This window comes from Saccostrea echinata, unplaced genomic scaffold (assembly GCF_033153115.1).
Source record: "Saccostrea echinata isolate AGI-Se365-2 ecotype Australia unplaced genomic scaffold, CSIRO_AGI_Sech_v1 ptg000028l, whole genome shotgun sequence".
In the NCBI taxonomy this organism is placed as follows: domain Eukaryota; kingdom Metazoa; phylum Mollusca; class Bivalvia; order Ostreida; family Ostreidae; genus Saccostrea; species Saccostrea echinata.
In genome coordinates, this window is record NW_026889777.1 from 18,434,993 (window position 1) to 18,441,363 (window position 6,371).

Genomic DNA, 6,371 nt, shown 5'->3' on the forward strand with positions numbered 1-6,371 from the left:
AGGCTTGGCGAATCTCGTCCTCTATAGACGCCACCAAGTCAGATTTTAAAAACTGATTGATTTCTTCCGGACTTATCAAATTGCCTGTTAAAAGAAACTTGATTAAATATACATTTATATGTCACTTATAAACCTACTTTCTTATGTATGCTTTTCAATGATTTTCCAAGAAACACAAACCTAACGCATCTGCCTCCACTTCTGTTCTTCGCTTCGCAATTTTTTTCCGCAAGCTCTTCCTGGCATCTTTCAACATCTGTATCATTCGATGCAGGTGGCCCTGCTTCTTTCCAGTTGGGAAGTCTGCCTTAATACAGAATGCTAAGAAGTCCCCCAAGCTTTGCATGTAAGCTTTAACAGTGCTCGCCTGCCACTGCTCCATGGCTGTGTTGAACCAAACATCGAAGATTTGTTCCTCATCTACAAGATCCCCTACAAAGAATGTAGGGGTCTTCCGCACCACCTTCCAGATATTAAAAATATGGGTAACGATTTGGTGCGCCGTTTTTTCATCTTGAAGCGACAATGGGCCCTTCAGGGTCGCTTTAAATCGGGCCAGGATTGGAACTTGAATTTAAAAAAAGTTAATTTATATCTCTGATAGCAAAAAAAATATTGAATACATCATTCCATTTTAGCAACTTACTACATACCGGAAGCATAAAAAAGAAAGTATTAAATTTAATGAGATGGAAAGACCAAATAAAGATAAATAGAAATGATTTCAAAATTCTAGAGCATTGGCTTACCGTCGGTACATGATTGGTATTTCTCTCCTGGGCTTGGGCGAGGCCAGTAGAGGATCGTGTCGTCAGAGGACCTAAAAGAAATGAAAAGTCTCTGTAACATCATGTGACATTACGAAAGAAAAAAGAAAGGCAATGTAGGAAGTGAATCAAAACTGAAATGAAAGATATTTTTACCCTGATGGTTTGAGAATATTTCTAAATATTTATCTGATGTAACAATCAAATTCTATCACATTCCTTTATTCAAGAAAAATGAAGATACCAACCTACTGCTAGGAACTTCTTCCACTCTTTCCACACTCTTCCTATAAATAGCATAAAAATTTACTATCAACAACAAACAAGTGATTCATTTGTCAAAATCATTTTCATTGTTAAGATCTGAAAAGTATTGCAAATGTGAATATACTCACCCATAAATACAAGCTTCTCTAACTGTTTCCATTCTTCTGATTTCCTGATCTTCCCTACCAAAATGTCACAAAACACTTCAGCAAATTTAAAAAAAATATATTCAGAACAAGCTTTAATCAATTCTGCTTCAGACCGTTCTTTTCATCATCACTATATCCCCTATTACCCCTGACCAAGCATACCAAGACACCTAACCACTACTGTTTTCCTAGTATACCCTGAACAATTTTAAATTTACATAGTACACCCATTACTCCTAATCCTCACTAAATATATCCGAACTCTTTTCCCATTAGTCTCACCTAATATACCTCTACGCATTACCCATTAAACCCTTCCTCATACTCACTATTCTTTTTTTCAAATTCAATTGATTTCCGTCCTACCAGTTAGAAGGTCCTTCTCATCAAGAATTCATAGTAAGATTATTACCATTTGGCATTAATTTACGAATTTTATTTGAAACTTCAACGAAAATCCTGAAATAGTTTCCAACGGTATTTGGTAACTCCAAGTGCGGGAAATGGTAACATAAACTCATTGAAGGCATATCTAATGGGTATGCCAAATGGATCAAGGGATTATAACGTCAATGGTTTCATTATATTTAACATACAGGGAGATGATACCCTTTGCTTCAATAGTTTACCAAATCAAAGCAAATGAGTGATTTGCTAACTTAGAGCGTTATTTGGTAACCTAAAGCGATAATTGGCAACTTGTGCGGGATTGAGTAACTTGTGCGGGAAATGGTAACCTAGAGCGGGATTTGGTAACGATATAGCGGGAATTGGTAACAAAGCCGTATTGGGTAACGTGCGGGAAACGGTAATCTGATTGCATTTCAATATTTTCTATGGGGCAAAGGAAAGAAAAAGAGTATTACAATGTCAACTTGGTTGTTATGTGTTCTGTGGGATTTGAGAAAAGGGTGGGAAATAGTAACCAAGAGTTTGTGCATTAAATGGTTACTAAAATAACGGTTCGTTCGGATGCCTCTTAGATTATTAAATGGAATTGCCGAAGCTGAGTGACTAAGATGGCAATAAAACTATGGATTATTTTAACCCTAATCCTTACTTAACTGTACAAAATCCTTGCTTATTTGAAAAATGCTTAATTTTTATGAGCAAAGAATTCCTGCTTTTATTCAATTTTACCCTTAATGTTTAAGAAAGGAATGCTTATTTTTACTGTGATCAATGAATTCCTGCAGTTACTGAATTAGTCTAACCCTTATCTTTAAGAACAAAAGAAACTTTTGTGTGATATTCAGATGCTTAATTCTTAATCAAATGTGATTCAGAAAGTTGCTGTATCATCACTATATCACTTGATAACCCCTTGTGAAACCTTGCAACGTGCAGCTGTCACCCATCCAAGTACTGATCATGCTTGACGTTGCTTAACCTGCATCATCAAGACGAGGGACATGTCGCATAGCAAGAAATGCTATCTTACTTGTAAATCAGTATAATTTCCTTTTATATTTCAGTTATTTTTTTTGGTTTCATTATTTTATTTTTGGTCAAATGACATACACTTAAACAATTACAATGTGGTTTATGATACACACTGAATTAAAAAATATTATGGGAAAAGTTTAAATTTTAATTTTCTCGAAGCAAGCTGATACGAACCGGTCCATCTCAGTTGTTTCTTCCATTTTTTCCAAGGATGCAGTGGGTGAGGATATGCATCTTTTTTCAGCTGCGTCCATGGTACTTTCCCTACAAACAGTTCAAATGATTATTCAGCTGTAGTGCAAATAAAATCAAATTTAAAGTCATACAAGTATGCTTGTGCTCACAAACCTTTCATCATCACTTGGGTCTGTAAGGTCCTCCAGGTGTAGAGAAGGTACACATTCATCACTACAAAATGAAGATATATGGATAATTGAAGAAATATATTTCTATACGATTGAATTAATGCTTCAAAATTCAACCTACGTCGTAAAGTTGTCCACAACTTTGGGACTTCGGAAGCGGAGGTCCTCAATGCGTTCTCTTTTGGAGATGTGGTGCGTCCTCCGCAGATGGTCCCCAAAGCGCGCAATGGCCTTGTTGCACAAAATACATTGGCGAACAATGTAACGCCCTTGCCTCACCGGTTTTTCAAACACCTCCTGCTTATGGACCTGCCTCATATGCCGCCGCATATGGACAACTCTCTTCCCACACTGTAAACAAGCATGTTTTTGTCGGAGTCTTTTTACAGTTTTCTTTTCCTTAACAGTCTTTCGGGTTGATGGTTTTTTCTTTTTACCTTTTCTGAACTTTGAAATTTCCTCCAGGGAAAATAAACTCTCTGAATCCTTTTCTGTGATTGCTTCGTTCAACATTCTCCTAAGCTCTCCTTCCCTGGAGGAAATCTGAGAGCCTGTAGTCTCAAATCTTCTATCTTTGGGGAGCGACACAGACGTTGAAACTCTGTCCAACTTGTGTGACCCACGCGCCATTTGGGACTGATGCTCCAACCATTTCTGTAGGCTATCCTCCTTCCACTGTTTCACAGACGATTCTTCGTTGGTATCATCTAGGAAAATATCCATAAAATATGACTGTAACTGTTATTTAGGAAAAACATTGTTAAAAAATAAGTTCATTTTTTCTTCAGCATGATTTTATCCTTAGCAAACTTATATTCTTGTTTCCCTTAGATATATCAACTGCAAATTATAGAATATCTCCGATATTATTAGATATTATAGAATATCTAGGTCAGATTCATTACCAGAGAAACAAGGATCTTTATTTCCCTGGGACTCCGCCACATCAGCTTCTAGAATATCTAGGTCAGATTCATTACCAGATAAACAAGGATCTTTATTTCCCTGGGACTCCGCCACATCATCTTCCATCTCTACTAAAAGGAATCACAAAATGCTCCAGTAATTACAAAATGCAACTCGATAAGATGATATGAAGGAGAAATAAATGATATATTATAAATATTAAATATCATAAAATTTAAAAAAAAAAATCAATATATATTTGGTGTCTATTATCGATAGGAGAAGAAGCTGAATTAACTCCTACCTGGCACTTCTGGAATAAACCCTCGAGATCCTTTAGAACAAAAGATATATAACAAAATTGATTAGATCTCTATCTCTTCTACACACACACCCTTACAGAGAGAGAGAGAGAGAGAGTGGGGGAGGGAGGGATAGTATATTAATATATTATATATATCTTTGTTTCTATGAAAGTTAAAAACACTCTTTATGTGCACGTTAAGATGAAAGCACATGCTTTATTTTCAAGCAAACGAAAGGTGGATTGTTTATTACCTTGCTCCGATGTCATTTCATGAGAGCTATCCCAAATTTCTGAAATGAAAGGTATTATACAGTATAGCACAAATACAGCTTGTAATCAATCACGCTTACAGTAAAATGATTTTTATGTACTTCAAAAACGCATTATGCATAGAGTAGGCATAACAAATTAGTTGATATATTTGTGAGTGCTCTTGTGTGTCTTACTGATGTCAACGGGGGGGATGGCCAAGCCGACAGGAATGGCAACCAGCTGACCTGGGCCAATTACTGGAAAAGAACAGAATTATGTAGATTTAAGATTTCAAATATTTCGTGCCATCTGCTTTTTGTTATTGAATCCGCAAACACATTTACACTTTTAATGTTTGCTATCAAAATGTTAGATATCTTAATTAATCCTCTTTCACTTTCTTGATTAACTTTATATGCGATTTGATGTAAGAAAATACAAATGACTACATGTAATACCTGCATCGGAAGGAAGAGACTCTATACCTTTTTCCTCACTCATACCAATTCCTTAAAAAAGAAACTATTCTAGGAGATTTTGCAACACATTCCTCTACATTAAACAAACAACTATTTTTTATCTCTATTCATTTATAAAGAACAAAAAGAAAACAAATAAGAATAAATATTAACTTGTGCGGGAAATACTTACCTTGACCGGACTTGGGAATTAGTGTAGCGGGATTTTGTAACAAAACTTGTGCGAGAAATGGTAACCTATAGTGGGGTTTTGGACGCGCAGAAGAGTTCCAAACACAAAAGAGCTCCAAACACAGAAGAGTTCCAAATACAAAAGAGCTCCAAACACAGAAGAGTTCCAAACACAAAAGAGCTCCAAACTCAGAAAAGTTGCAAACACAGAAGAGTTCCAAACACAGAAGAGTTCCACTAAAACCGGGATTTTTTTTCCGGAATTTTGCATTCCGGAAAAAAAATTCCGGTTTCAGGGATTTTTGCTAACAAACTTAACTTGATTTTAGATTTTCATTAAATATTTTCGTTAAACTGTCTTCTTTTATTCTTCGAATCACTGTTTAAAACTTAAATAGAGAATGTATCCAATGTATAATGATGCATAAAGAAAGAATATTGAACAATTTTGAATCATTTTAAATTAGTTAAAATGTATTGCTGAATAACGTAAAAAGTCAAATGAACCAAAGTGACATAATTGGTAACATTTTAAATCTGGCTATTTTGCATTATATATGTTTCTCAAATTCTCTGCCCCTTTATGACAATGAGAGAATTCTAATTTTCTCAAATTATCTCCGGTATCTGATTTCTTTGCATTTCAAATTGGGATCTTATACAATATATTACCGAGAGATATGTATAAAATTCAAATTACTTTTTACAATATGTTAATTAAATCTGCTCTCTCCATAGACTTCAACGTACAGTCAAATTGCAATTTATCAGACAATAATCAAACTTTGTAAATGTCTATGATAGATCATTTTTATTTGATAACATCTTCTAAATGATACCGTAAACATAAAAAACTGCACTAATCATTTATAAGGCAAAACTATTTTAAGTTTATCGCCATGCTTTACACTCATTTTCATTCTCACAGAGAGGTACCTCGCAATTTGCTGGGGTACCTCCTAATTTATTACATGCTCTCCGGGTCTTAGGCGCTAATTGACGCCTACGTTACCCCCAATCTTTATTTACATACACACATCACGCATATTCAATAATAACTAAATTTGAAATATTTTTTTCCAGTTTGAGCAGAAAATTTCTTTGAATTGCGAATGTCAAAGAGAAATTCAATTGTTGTACAGGACGACAATTAATACCTCATTTCAATTATATCTACTCAATTTTTTTCCCAACGCCAAAAAACTGCACAACCAAAATTTATAAACCTTCAATGTTTTATAATGATTAACTTGCTTACAACA